Raw genomic sequence first — 16,005 nt, 5'->3', positions numbered from 1 at the left:
GCCCTCAAACACTGTTTTTTTTTTATATTGTTGAGACATGTTTTAGTACAGACAGCATCTGAGTTTGACCCAGAAGTCAGTCATTTCTGCCTATTTTCCACATACCGGAATTACAGGGGAGCACCATTATGACTCTTTCCTAATTCGTTAGATATATGTAAATGCCAAATAAGTTGCCGGTGAATGTCATACTGACTTTTCAATATTTAAATATATTTAGGTGTTTCTATATAAAATGTATACTATGTATGCTACAGTATGTACATATGTGTACATATACTTGACCAAATTGTTCTCCATATTTGAGCAGGTTTTTGGAATATCCTCAATAATAGCAATCAGGGAAAGAAAGAATTTGGATACTAAAGTGCATTAGGACAGATACAATAAAACAAAATACTACAAACTCACAATACTAAATTAAAAGAGTGATATGCCTACATGAGTTGAAATATCAGAGTGACAGGTTTTTTTCCTCTTACAAATTTCATTTGCTCATTACTTTTCAGAAAAAAAAGTATTAGATGTTTGGAGAATGAGAGTGTGAGAGATAGCAGTCATGAGCTTTACATGTGCTAGAAAGGCTCTATGAGATGGACATAGCAGTAGAATTTGGGTAAGTATTGCTTTTTGACATGCTTCTTCCAGTCCTGTCAGAGGAAAGTTTCTCAGACGGCCTATGTAAGATTCTTAGTAGGACTAATTAAGCATAAAAAGCCAAAGGAAAAAATGGAATAAGGAGAAGTAGAAAAGAATGGAGGAGTAAATATTTGTTAGCATTCAAACCAATGGTTCTCGTAGTCATACCAGTATCTGCTGTACTTTCTCTAGGTATATAAATTTTGTGTTTGCAAAGCCTTTAAAATCAACTTCTTCCATGAGTTTCTATTCTTCTTGGTTGGCTCTTAAAGGATTTCTCTTTCATTTAATTTTCATTGAGTTTCATACAATACTTTGTTCTACTTTTCTTTCTTTCCTTTAGGCAGTACTGAGTTTAAATTCAAAACCTCACACTTGCTTGACTTCCTTCCACAATTGATACCAGTTGAGGCATGTTTCAAGCTCTGCTTTTTTGCTGATTATTTGGGTGATGGAATCTAGAGGTCTTTTCTCCATAGAATAACCTCAAATTATAGTCCTGATTTAGCTTTGTGAATAGTTCGGATTATAAGCATTAGCCACTGCTGCCAAGATATTTTAGTTTTCTTATGCTATTCTTGCTTATGTCCATTTTTCTCCTGAAAGGGTAATATATTTAATCCTCCCTCTTTGAGTCCTAGAATTTTCAGGAAAAGAATAACTCCAATGGGCTCATTTGAATCCCACCATTCTTTGTGACATTACCACAAGATTTCTTGCTATATTTTATGCTAATTTTGATGGCTAAAATTGCAACCTTAGAGCTCTTTGTGGCCTCCTAGAGAGTTGAATATGCATGATAGATGGGAAACATATTAGCCTTCCTGGCACTGTTTACTCTAAATATGCTGTTCCACAGTTGATTTTTAAAAAATCAGTCTCAAAAGCACCCGCCATGCTATTTTTTCTAATAATTAGATTCCCTTTGGCCTACTGAATTATGCTTACACTTCAGTTAAAGAACTCTGGCAAACACAAGTTTGAGTGACCTAAGTATATGTAATCTTCTGCATAACCTTAGGGGGTTCTATTCATAGAAGTGATTTTGACTGGAAAAATGCTTCACAGTATGTTCAACATAGGAGCTTTCTATGCTTTGTAACCACAAATGACTTATACCTGCTTCATAATCTTTGAAACTGTCACTCCTATACTTGAATCCTTATTATCTGTTCTGAATGACATCTCTAGAGATTTAAAGCATGGAAAATACATCTAACACAAATTTAAAGGTCAAACTGATTTCAAATCACTTAAATTTGTGTTTACTTTGGAGTGTGTGTTTAAGAGCCAGAAAGCTGGAAGTACCATCTTTTAAAGCAAGATTTGTAAATGCCAAGTAGTGGAATTGCTGGGTCATAGGGGAGCTCTATGTTTAGCCTTTTGAGGCACTGCCATACTGCTTTCCATAGTGGTTTAACAAGTTTGCACTCCCACCAACAGTGTAGTAGTGATCCCTCCTGGTCACATCCCTTCCAGCATCTGTTGTTATTAGTTTTCTTGATCATGACCATTCTAACTGGAGTGAGGTGGAATCTTAGAGTTGTTTTGATTTGCATTTCTTTTATGACCAGAGGTGTTGAGCATTTATTCATGTGTCTATAGGCCATTTTTGTTTCTTCTTCAGAGAAGACTCTCTTTAAGTCTTTGGCCCATCTTTTAATGGGATGGTTGTTAATTTGGAGATTAGTTTTGGAGTGATTCAATTTTTTGAGCTGTTGATATATTTTAGATATGAGGCCTTTGTCCATTGTATGGTTGGTCAAGATCTCCCATTCTGTAGGCTTCCTAATTTACTAGCTAGGTCCTTTGTCATACAGAAGCTCTGCAGTTTAATGCAGTCCCACTTATCCAGCCTTTCTCTGATTTGTTGTGATTCTTGGTCCTTATTAAGAAAGTTTCGACCTGTGCCAAGGAGGTCTAGTGTATCTACTATTCCCTCTTGTAAAGTTTTCAATGTGTCAGCCTTTACCTCGAGGTCTTTGATCCATTTGGAATTAATTCTAGTGCAGGATGAAAAAGAAGGATCCAACTTTACTTTTCTGCAGGTGCTTAACCAGTTCTGCCAGCACAACTTGTTGAAGAGGCTATCTTTCTTCCATTCTATTTTTTTTTGGCTCCCTTGTCAAAGATTAGGTGGCCATAGGTCTGTGGTTTAATATCTGGGTCCTCAGTTCTATTCCATTGGTCTTTAGGCCTGTTCTTGTGACAGTACCAAGCTGTTTTGAGAATTATGGCTCTGTAATGGAGTGTAAAGTTTGGTATTGAAATTCTTCCTATGCTGTTCTTTCTGCTAAGAAGTTTTTTTTGCTGTATGGGGTCTTTTCTTATTTCATATGAAATTTTGGATTGCCTCTTCTATTTCTTTAAAGAATGACATTGGGATATTGATGGGTATTGCGTTGAATTTGTAGATAGCCCTTGGCAAGATTGTCATTTTCACGATGTTGATTCTTCCAATCCAGGAGCATGGGAGGTTTTACCCAATCATCCAGAAACAAGGACATACTAAATCCACTAGCACAACAGCATTCATCGCAGCACTATTTACCATAGCAAAGATATGGAACCAACCTAGATGTTGCTCAGTTGATGAATGGATCAACAAGATGTGGTATTTGTACACAATGGAATTCTATGCTACTGTCAGAAAGAATGACATCGCCCCATTTCTTAGGAAATGGAAAGACTTAGAAAAAATCATATTAAGTGAAGTAAGCCAGACTCAAAGGAACTTAGGCTCAATGGTTTCCCTCATTTGTCATAATCAGTAGAAACTTTGGGCTCTACTAGCAGAGATTTGCAATAGAGCAAAACCTTGATACATAAGGCCATATAGTATGAAGCTAATTGAAAGGACCTCCAGGATACTGAAACAAAGCCATATAATGAATGATTGTTTTCCTTAATGTACTATGTTATCTCTCATCTCTTTTGCTGTCCCTTGGTTATATCATATTGTTACAGTATCTCACTTTGTTATCTGATATATTGGATACATTTGTATTTGGTTATTTGATATTGGATAGGGAAGGGGGGAAAACAAGATGGGGGTGGGGGAGGGTAATGGGGACCAAGACATGTGAAGGGGTATCAATGTGTGTGAATTAATGCACCTTCTATCTGGCAAATATCATACAACCCTTTTATTAATTACAATAAAAAATATCAAAAAAATAAAGCAAGATCTGTATAAGAAAGGTTTAGGGAAATGAAGTAAAAGGTGTGGCAGAATATTACAATGGAAAAATACAAAGGAATAAGAATACAATGAAAGGAAGAAGTTGAAACAAGAATAAATTAAACAATTAAGAAGGGTTGTAACCCAAAAGGAAGTAAGTGTGGATAACGGTTATATTTTTAATCAATACTACTTGCTTTATTATTTCGATTATGTGGAATATGCATCTGTAATTTACCATGTGAATATATGTTAATATTCAAGAAGTCAAAGCTCTGATCTTAGAATTTTGAACTTTAATAATAAAAAATTAACCTAAGATAAAATGTACTATGATGAATGAAATTTTGCGTAGGCATTTAAGCATACTATTATTGAGAAACTGGTAGTTTGAGAAGGAAAGCACAGTTTTGAGTTTGGAGACAGTTTGAGGTAAGGGCAGCATTTCATAAGGGTGCTGGCAGAAACAACAAGCCAGAAGTTAAAATGCTGATGGAAATGTGTAGCTGGTATGTACATAGGAAGGCTATGAACAGAGATTGAACACTCAAAATACTAGGGAATTAGAGCAGACAGAAGATATACTAAAGGAATGCTGGGACTTGGGGACCTAGAATAGTGAATGGAGAGCCATGAGAGGAATAGAAGAATCCAACGAAATTTTGAACATACAATTGGTGCCTGACACTATTCTAACACTAGCAAATACAAAGACGGCAAAAATACATATTCTCTGCCTTCAGATTTACTGTGTAGTCCAAGAAAACAGCTATTCTGGCAACTACTAGCAAGAAGATGGTTGTGATGTTCACAACAAGCACTTGCAAGAACGTACTTTCTCAAAGAGCTCTTGAATATGTGCTTAGCAATGTTTAAAGGCTTTATATAGCAATACGATGCAACTGCACTATTCTATGTGCTTAGTGTGCTCAAGGTTCTGGGTTTGATCATAACATTACAACATAAATTAATGAGTGAATAAAGGAATAAACAAAGGGTTTATGTTATTATCTTTTAAATTTTCACAAGTAAGTTATGAATCACATATAGTCAATACTCTGTATCCATGGGCACACCATCCATAGATTTAACCAACTAAAAATAGAAAATATTCCAAAAAGCTAGGCTGGAATGTAGCTGAGTGACAGAGTTTGCCTAGCAAATGGACCATCCTGGGTTCAAACCCCAGGACCAAAAAAAATGCAAAAAACTCCCAAATGCAAAACATGAGTTCACTATGTGTTGCTTACTATACTGAATTCACATGAACAAAGTGGTATATAGATTTTACATTTGGTTTTGTAAATAATCTAGCTTCCTTTACTTTTTACTTTTTCTCAATTCTCTGATGTGTGTGTACGATGAATTTTTGGCTGTGTTCTTCCCCCTTCCCCCTTTCATTCATCTACCACTCTCCTCTTGAAGTGTTCAAGGCCAGAGAAAGGCACTTAAACATATAAAGTATGTTATATAAGCAAAGAAACACTCCATAGGTCTGCCAAGCAAGTTGGTACAACCTGGCTATTAATATATCCTCCTGATTCATAACTGTGATGTTCCCCTAAGAAAATTCTGCTCACAGCTACTGTATTATTTATAAATTTAAAAATCCAAATTATGGGCCAGGAGTTTGGCCTAGTGGTAGAGGGCTTGCCTAGCATGCACGAAGACCCGGGTTTGATTCCTCGGTACCACATACATAGAAAAAAGCCATAAGATGTGCTGAGGCTCAAGTGGTAGAGCTCTAGCCTTGAGAAACTCCAAGGACAGTGCTCAGGCCCTGAGCTCAAGCCCAGGACTAGCAAAAAAAGATCCAAAATATTTTCTAGTCCGTTGAAGTTTTTGTTGGCCTTACTTTTAACTAGATGTTATTTTATCAATCCAAGATATTTTCAAAACTATGTGAAAGTAAAATAACATTCAAAAAGCAGAATAAAGTTCAAAATTTTAAAGTCCAAATGAGCCAAAGTGTCTTGATTTATTTCAATTTGTGCATCAATTAATATTATCTTTCCAAGCACAGAGCAGCTTGCAGGTGCTGCCAAAGCAGGCAGAAAATTGGTGCACTAATTCAGCATGTACTTGGTGTTTCTGTCTTTTCTTATAACCTTTATATACCAATTATCACTCCCAACTTTCCCTCTTGGGCCATCATCTAGCCTGTCATCTCTCAGCTTCCTTTTCACCTTTGTTCAACTTTCTTTTATAAAATAGCTCTTCCAAATTCCAAGTCCATTCTCAGTAACAACCAACAGCATCAGCATGATAAAACAGAGAATAGAATATGTGGAGGTTGCTTTCTAGCTGATGTATGACAGAACAATTATTACATTTCGCTTAGCTGCCTAGGTAAAGAGATTAGATTGGAGATTGGCTGTCATACCAAAATTCAGGTTCTGAAATATGCTTTGTTATTATAGGAATATTTTTCATGAATATGTTTTTTTTTTTATCTAGGCTTTCCTCCTTTGGGGAAGGAGATAGGGTGAAACTGTCCAGCTGCTACATCCTTAGAATTCTTCCCCTTTTTCTGCTTCACAAGTCTTGTTTCAACAAATTGAATTAGAGATGAATTTGTTGTTTGCCTATGGAGAAACACTCTTTTCTGTTAGCAGCAATTATCAAGAGAGAAGAGAAAGGACTTCAGGCATATTTATTATACTTTCAGTGACTCATATGCTAATAAAGCAAATGCTTTAAGAGTCAGCTAAGAACCTTATGCATAGATTAAAAGGGATTAAAAGCAGCAATTAATTTAGTAACATGGATAAGTAAAATGGGAATTTTTCTTGTGGGAACTGTTTATAGAAAGCATGTCCAATTCATTTTTACTTTTAAGTTTCTTTTGTTACCTTTACATGAGAGCTTAAAATTCAAAATAAAACAGAATGTTTGTTTGCATTCAGTCCTCTTCATCCCAATACTGTCTATGTTTCAGACCAAGAGATACATTGCTTTTATTCACAAGAATGTTAAGTCTCATAGAAGGGAACTCCCAATATATTGCCTACTTTTTTTCAAAAAGCAACAAAATGTAGGTGTCTGTATAGAGCCCTGGGAAGGTAACCTAAATTTTGCTATATAAATCAAGGTTCTTTTCGGATGCTTACTCTTTAATTGGTCTTTCTGAGAACGGGTCTTTTTACATAATACAGATTGGCCCTGAATGATCCTTTAGGATCATCAACATGCTACTAGCCCCCACCTTCACCCTTTCACCTACCTCACCACTGCTCCTCTTCAAGTATAGCATACTTTTGAAAAAAGTATTTATTAGCTTCTAGCAACTGTGTCCTTTCTAATGGTTTAAAAGAATACAACCTTTCATTGCTATCTTTCTTTGGGCTGAATTTGATCTTTCCATATCCCTGCCATCTATAAGCAATGAAACCCATAAGCCATAGACATATTCAGAATGAAAGCTAAGACTATTGGTATTGTGTGTTTTAATGATGCTGAAGTGTTGACACTGTTACAAATGTCAAGCTCAGTCTGCACAAGGGAGCGTAAACAGAGGAACATAACCAAACTCACATTTTACTCCACACACATGGAACTCTGCTTCAAAATGTTGTAAAAGGAATTTGGGCTTTTAAAATCAGGCATTATAAGGTTGTGGCAATAATCTAAAGGCTCACACTGAAGAGTAAGAAACTTCAATTTATTAATTCTCCCAGGGGGGCCTAGACCTTGGAAATACAGTATATTATTCACTATATACTTGCCTGAAGCAGGAACCACAGGACTTGAATCAATTTACCATTCTTTCTGGTAGGAAATCTGATTGGGCAACTAATATAGGATAGCTGATTGCCCAGAAACTGAATTTTTTAAATTAATTTACTTTATAATCAGAATATTTTGATTTCTGAGATAATTGTAAAGAACCTGTGGCTTCTGTTCTAAGACTAGGTCAGTTTGATGAGTTTAGATTTGTTATTTTAATGAATACATTTTCATTACAGGTTCAGAGTAGGACAATGACATTGAGTGGGACAAGGTAAGGTTTACTTACTAACTTTTTGAGCGTGCATCACACTAACATTGAAGGAAGAAATAAAGCTTCCTCCTGAACTCCTGTGATGTAAAAGTCCAATTACCAAGTGTTTGTTTTTGTTGTTACCCATTAAACAACTTGATTTATGGTTAAGAATTTTATTAGATCTCCCGTGTTCAAATATATGGGTGTTATTTAATGAAACTTTGATTTGGTTAGACATTTCATGTACTGGTATTTTTTAGTCATCATGAAATTTTTCTTCATCTTAGCTCTTCTGCAGGGCTATTGTTGATTTATCAGCACACGCTACAAATTATTCCATTTTGACATGAACATTCAATAAAAAGTAATATGCACTTGACATTAATAAAGCACAAAGTAAATATTACATAGTCATAAAATAAAGTTTACTGCATAATGACTCACTTATGTTATAGAAAATATATATATATATATATGTATATATATTTTGGAAATTTTCCCAGCAAAATATAGTGCTGAAGTCAGGCAGAATTATATAGATATTTTAAAAGTGCAGTGTATAATGCATAACTATTGGTAATATATCATTCATTTTAGATGTCAAAAAGAAAATCATGCCTTTCCAGCACTACACTACAAAAATTATAGAAAAATTGTAAAAGGTTATGTTGTTATTGGATGTGTAACATAAAAATGTTCACATTTAGGAGAACAATAAGTAGCTCTCAGAGTATGATAGTCTAGGAAAGCATTATAATAGGAATTTTAATCATTTGGCAGGCAGAACCACAATATCTGATGGTGTTGTAAATGCTGAACATTTATACAGAATGCTAAATACTCAAAGATCTTAAAGGTTGAACTCAATATATAAATAATTAACTATATATCAGTATGAATAAAGTAGCTTTAAATTAGATAAGGAATTATAAATATCATTTGATTGACTTAACAAAAGACAATAATGGGAAAAAATTTGTTTTATACAAAATGTGCAGTGATACAAGTATATTTCAAGTAAATAATAGCATCACTCATAGGATTGCTAACTTGTGGTACTTTTTTTTTTTGCCAGTCCTGGGTCTTGAGCTCAGGGCCTGAGCACTGTCCTTGGACTTTCTCAAAGCTAGAGCTCTACCACTTGAGCCTCAGCACCACTTCCGGCTTTTTTCTATATGTGGTACCGAGGAATCAAACCCGGGTCTTCATGCATGCTAGGCAAGCACTTTAACCACTAGGCCAAACTCCCAGTCCAACTTGTGGTACTTTTGAGCATAGTTTTTCAATCATGTGCCCTGAGGATAGTGATAATTACAAATAAATCAGTGGATAGTATACCTAGTAAGTTTGTTTTCCTACTAAATTGAGTATTCAAATTTAAAACTCTTGATACTGTAAAACTGATTAAGTAAGTACATTATAGATAATTAGAACCACATTTTTGCCTTCTGGAGAACAGTGTTAAAATATAAAATTGAGAACACTAGTAATGATTATTGTTATTTAGTGGATTTGAAAGCATCAAATTTACTTTACTCACACATTCACAGAATTAATAATATAGCAGTGGGCAAATTTTTCAACCAGATTTTGGTTCTTTTTAGACAAATCTCATTATGTTTACCTAAACAGGCTTCAAATTCATGATCTTCCGGCCTCAGGCTCTCAATTATTGAGACTATAAGCATGTACTCCAATGTCTGCTACAAGCTTACATTTTTAAAGGCAGTTTTCTATTTTTAGGGTTTTGAAGCACAGAAAATAAAAGGTGAACCTAAGTAAATTCATACTGACAAGAAAATCTCAAATAATAATACAGGTATATGAAGATGACACAGAAATCAACTTGAAAGAGCTATTACTGGCCAAATCTTGGAAAAATAAAAATGATAAGTGATGCAATAAAGGAAAAACCCAAAGAGGAAAGCAAGAAACCGTAAGTGTATATTAATGTATAACTAAATGAATAATTTGAGGAGAAAGGGAAATCCATGCTCATAATATAATGTGAAGTAATAAAGCAGAAAAGAACAAATTAGAAAAGACCATATGACAAATATTGTAGCAGTAACTGTTTAGGAAAGAATCTTCAATGGGCAACACTTATGAATGATTGAGAAAAATGTCATCTAATTAGTCTTAAATTATTTCTAATGAGTTGTTCATTAATTAAAAAAGGAAAGCTGGTAATTTTGGAGTAGAGAAACCTGGAAGATGGAAATTTAACCAATGACACAAGTTCATATCATAGACCCATGATTTAATGTGATGAGGTAAACCAAAGTTATTTTTGCAATGTTCAGTTGAAAAAAGTACAAGCTAAATCTCATCAAAAGATACGTGAGGCAAACTTAAACAGAAGGATTTTAAAAATAATAACAGCTGGCCTGTGATGTTCAAAAGTACCGAAGTTGTGTCAGAAAAGGAGACTGAACAATATTTGAAATTAAAGGAGAGTAAAATGTTATGAATAAGAAAAGTAATTTATAATCTCAGGAAAGGATTCTGAACCGAAATTTTATTTTCTTTCCATACAAAATACTGTGGTAATTGGTAAAATTGAAAAGACTGAAAATTACATAACATTAATTTTATCATTTTAAGGTCCTGATTTTTAGTAAGTAAATTATGTTTATATAAATGGGAACATATGAGATTTAAATGAATAACTTATCAAATATTTAGAAGGAAATTATATTTATAATCCTCTGACATAATTCTGGAAATTAATACATGCACAAACGTGTTTGTGTATGTTAGAATATTGAACCAAAAAACATTTGATATAGACATTCAACTACAGATAGAGGGAACGCATTTTAAAATATTTTTGAGATTATTAAACACATAGATTTAAGATCAGAAAGTCAATTATTTACTCTTAAAATATTAGCTTTAAATGTATTTTCTCAGCACGAAGTTTACCCAATGAAACTAGAGAAATGCCTATACTAGTTTAAGGCCTCAGGTATCTATCTGAACAGACAATGAGAAAAGGAGGCTGAACTCGGAGTTTTGCCTTCATCAAAAGTCGCTACAGCAATTTGTAATCTCCTAAGTAAGATGTTCCTACCCTGCTTCACCTGCTACTTCATTGACATCCCAAAATTGCATTCTCATACATATACAAAGCAAAACTTCTAAGTTGTCCTGGAACTTTTAAGTTTTTCTTCTTTTAAAGCATTGGCAATGTTGCACATGACTGAAATCCTAGCACTCTGGAGGGAGTTCATGGCTAGCCTATAAAACATAGTGAGATCTTGTCTCAAAAATAAACAGTGTCTGCAACATTTGCCTTCTCAGCTTACTTTATACTGCTTAGTAAAATAAACATGTACCACACTGTCTACCCTTGACACTTTTAGATAATTGGTCTGTACTAGACATTGTGAATCATAGCAGTGTGGTATTAGCTTTTAAGAAATGATACAACAGAGAATCACAGAGTAAGTGACAATATCTAGAATTTATTGTCTCACAGTTCTAGAGGAGAGGCAAAAGTCCAAGGCAAAGGGGTTGACAAGATTGTTTTTTCCCAATGACTGTGGGACAGAATTTGCTCTGTATGATTTTATTAGCTTCTGACACGTTTCCTGGCAATTTTAGAATTTCTTTGTAGAATCATCGCCCTTTATCGTCAAATAACAACGTTCTCCTTTATACATGCTTCTGGGTCCAAAGTAATTGTCTTTATAGGGATACAAGTCACAGTAAATTAGGACCCACTCTAACTACATAGAAATTAATTCTATTGCAACAACTATATGTCAAAATTAGGCATATACTGAGGTAGTGAGTGATGGAATTCCAACAAATGAAGTAAATATAAGATTTACACAAGTTGCCTCGGACTCAGAATTACTGTTATTTCTAGCACCAGCTCAGGACAACTGACAAAGATACGGGATATTTTTTTCTGATTGTGGGAGCTTATCATTAACCCCTAGAAATCTGAAAGAACCATCATGTTTGCTAATGTTCTCAGTTCTTCATTTGCTAGCACATTAGGATATGATTTAACTCCTTGGGTGAAACAGATTTATGATTTGTCTGATTTTAAATTAGTTGTGAACTTCTTTTTGCCAGGCCTGGGTGTTGAACTCAGGGCCTGGGCACTGTCCTTGAGCTTTCTCAAGGCTGGTGCTCTATCACTTGTGCCACAGCATCACTTCTGACTTTTTCTGTCTATGTGGTATCAAGGATTTGAACCCAGGGCTTTGTGTATGCAAGGATAGCACTTTACTATTAGGCCACACTCCCAGCTCCGTTGTGAACTTTTTTTGCCAGTCCTGGGCTTGAGCTTAGGGCCTGAGCACTGTCCTCGGACTTTCTCAAGGCTAGATCTCTACCACTTGAGCCTCAGAACCACTTCCAGCTTTTTTCTATGTATGTGGTACCAAGAAATAAAATCTGGGTCTTTGTGAATGCTAGTCAAGCACTATACCATTAGGCCAAACTCCCGGTCCCTCAGTTGTGGACTTTTTTTTCCTATATTTTTTAATTGTATTTAATAGAAGGGTTACATTATATTCACCAGGTAGAAGGTGCATTACTTCACAAACATTGATACCCTTTCTCATGTCTTGGTCCCCACCCCCACCCCTCATCTTGTTTCCCCCCCTTTCCCTATCCTATTTCAAATAACCAATTATGCATATATACAATATATCAGATAACAAGGTGAAATACTTTAACAGTATGTTTTAGATTTTTATGGAAGTAGAAAAATTCACTTAAGGAAAAAATATTACGGGCTATTTTTGTTATTTACCTATTCCAGATATCCTTATACAGAAATATTGCCTTGGAAATAAAGTAAACTACACATTTCATTATTTATTCCATTGCATATTCATAAAACTGCATGGAACCACTGACTACAAATACATCTCCTGGCACTGAAGTCTGCTTAGGTGTTTGTAATCTTTTGTAATCACAGAATATAATTCTAGTGAAAAGAAAAATGATGCAGGCAAATCGGGTGCAGATGGCTCATGCCTGTAATCTTAGCTACTAAGTAGGCTGAGATCTGAGGATCACGATTCAAAAAGCCAGCTCGGGCATCAAAGTCCAGGACTCTTATCTCCATGAAAAAAATACCAGAAAAGTAGAAATAGCATTGTGGCTCAGATGGTAGAGTGCTAGCCTTAAATGGAAGAACTCAGGGATAGTACTCAGGCCCAGAGTTCAAGCCCTTCCTCCTCCCCGCCAAAAAAAGATTCAGACAACCTAGAACAGGTAGTTGTTTTAGGAGAGATTGGTAGCTGTGGCAAATGGCAAGCTATCCACTAAAGATCTTTGGTACTGATCCGTGTGACAGAGTTAGGATTGTAGATAGGCTAACCAGTGAAAGACTCCATTCTACTTTTCTTGAAGTATGCTGGGATGATATGATTGAGTTCTATGTAATGAAAACAAGATTAAATAATTTTCTTTATTTTCATTTTTGTTCAATGACCATAAAAAATCTTCATGTGAATATGCTTTTGACATCTTGCTTTTGATTGTTGAATTCCAGGGCCACCTTACATTACTTCTCACACATTGATACCTCTTCTCTTGTTATTGTCCCCATTTCCCCCCTTCCATTTCCTATTTCAGATAAACAAATAAACATATATACAATATACTAGATAACAAAGTCAGATACAATAACAATATGAGATTAAACAAAGGGCAACAAAAGACAAGAGAAATAACATAGAACATTAAGAAAAACAATCACACAAGATAAAGCTCTTGTTTATATATCCTAGAAATGCTTCATTTAGTCTCATCCTATATGACCCTATGTATCTAGGTTTCAGGCTATTGTAATCTTCTGCCAGGAGACTCCTAGATTTTTCACACTTATTTTTAAGTTCTGTACCAGACATATGTCATTTTAATGGATTAAGGGCAAAAGTGGAAAGTATGTAATGAAAATGGTTATTTCTATACCAAAACCCACTCTCTCCACTTCTCTTCAGTATAGTGCTGGAACCCTTAGCCAGAGCAATAAGGCAAGAGAAGGACATCAAAGGGATCCCAGGGAAAGACGAAATTAAACTATCCCTATTCACAGATGACATGATCCTCTACCTGAGTGATCCAATAAGCTCCACTCCCAAACTCCTAGAATTAATAAACCACTTTAGCAATGTGGCAGGATACAAAATTAACCTGCAAAAGTCAGTAGCCTTCTTGTATGCCAACAATATGCAAACAGAAGGCCAAATCAAGGAAATGATCCCGTTTGCAATGGCCCTCCCCCCAAAATAAAATACTTAGGAATTAACTTAACCAAAGATGTAAAGGAATTATTTAATGAAAACTATAAATCCTAACAAAAGAAATTAAAGAGGACACTAGGAAATGCAAAGACATCCCATGCTCAGGGATAGGGAGAACCAATATAGTGAAAATGGCCATACTGCCAAAATTGTTATACAAATTCAATGCAATCCCCATCAAAATCCCAAAGACATTCTTTACTGAAATAGAAGATACAATCCAAAAATTCATATGGAACAAGAAAAGACCTCGAATAGCCAAAACAGTTTTAGGCAAAAAGAGCAATGCAGGTGGTATTGCAATACCAGACTTCAAACTCTACTACAGAGCCATAATAACAAAAACAGCATGGTATTGGCACAAAAATAGACCAGATGATCAATGGAACAGAATAGAATATCCAGAAATAGAACCACATACCTATAGTCAACTTGTATTTGACGAAGGAGCCAAAGATATACAGTGGAACAAACACAGCCTATTCAATTATTGGTGCTGGCAAAACTGGGCAGCCACATGCAGAAAACTAAAAATTGACCCTAGTCTTTCGCCATGCACAAGCATTAACTCAAAATGGATCAAAGACCTCAATGTCAGACCAGAAACCTTGAAACTGCTACACGATAGAGTTGGAGAGACACTGGCACTCATAGGCACAGGCAAAAGATTCCTGAACAGAATCCCAGGGTCACAACAGATTGGAGAGAGACTCGATAAATGGGACTATCTAAAAACAAACCTTTGCAGATATTTAAAATATTGTAAAAAAAAAAAAACCTATTGTATAAGATCTAAAGTCACATCAGGAGAGTATGAAGCCATTTTAAAAATATAGTATTGTCATAACTCACCTTTGATTACAAACATTAAAAGTCATTTTACTTATCTAAAACAACAATTCTACTAAAATTACATATTTCTATATAACTTTTTTTCTGGTCATGGAGCTTGAACTCTGGTCCTGGGTGCTGTCCCCAAGCTTTTCAGCTGAAGGCTAGCACTCTACCACTTTGAGCCACAGTGAACTTCCAGTTTTCTGGTGGTTAACTGGAGATGAGTTTCATGCCTGGGATGCCTTTGAACCATGATCCTCAGATCTTAATTTCCTGAAGAGCTAGGATTACAGGAGTGAGCCACAAGCTCCTGGTTTGAGCCACTGGTGCCAAGCCCTAAATAACTTTTGACTACAAAGAAAAAGTTCTTGCTCAAAATTTGGATGGAAAATATTCTGTATAGGAAAAATATTAAATACAGATAATCAGATAGAACATCTCCTAATACATATTACAGCTATTAGGAAAACTACCAGTACAGACTGTTTTAGTTTTTGTCTATCATAAACAATACCTGATGAAATTAACTTATTTAGGCTCATAATTTTGAAAGTCCAAGATCAATTTCAGCTACTCCATGGACCAAAACGGAAAAAAAGGAGAAAGGAAGGAGTCTCAGTATCTCTTTCAGAAGCACATCTCTAATGAACTGAAGTCCTCCTACTAGGCTCTACATTTTCCATTGAGTCATTTCCCTATAGTACCAAACTGAGAAAAAACTTTCAACACATAATCCTGTGTGAGAGACTTAAGATCCATATTATGGCATGAATATATTAATTCAAATAGCACAGGAATTATTAGCTCCATTCTTTGCTTCATCCACAGATTTTCACATTACTAGGGTATGAATATGTTTTTTTGTTTATAGTATTAGAAAGAAACATAGGTGTTTCATCAGTTTTCTAATAAACCTCATCATAGATCTGTATGTATTCCAACTGTACTATCATATACCGAATCCAGAATGATGGACTTCACTTGATGTCTTCATAGAGATAGAATGACATTCAATTGTCCTATGATTAGTTTGAAAAGTAGATCTGAAGGATTGCTATATATGAACAAAGAAGTATACATAAAGACACCATTTGTGT

Source organism: Megascapheus bottae, chromosome X (genome assembly GCF_031878675.1).
Source record: "Megascapheus bottae isolate mThoBot1 chromosome X, mThoBot2.hap1, whole genome shotgun sequence".
NCBI classification, from domain to species: domain Eukaryota; kingdom Metazoa; phylum Chordata; class Mammalia; order Rodentia; family Geomyidae; genus Megascapheus; species Megascapheus bottae.
The sequence above is the reverse complement of the archived record's forward strand: the minus strand, read 5'-3'. Positions refer to the sequence as shown.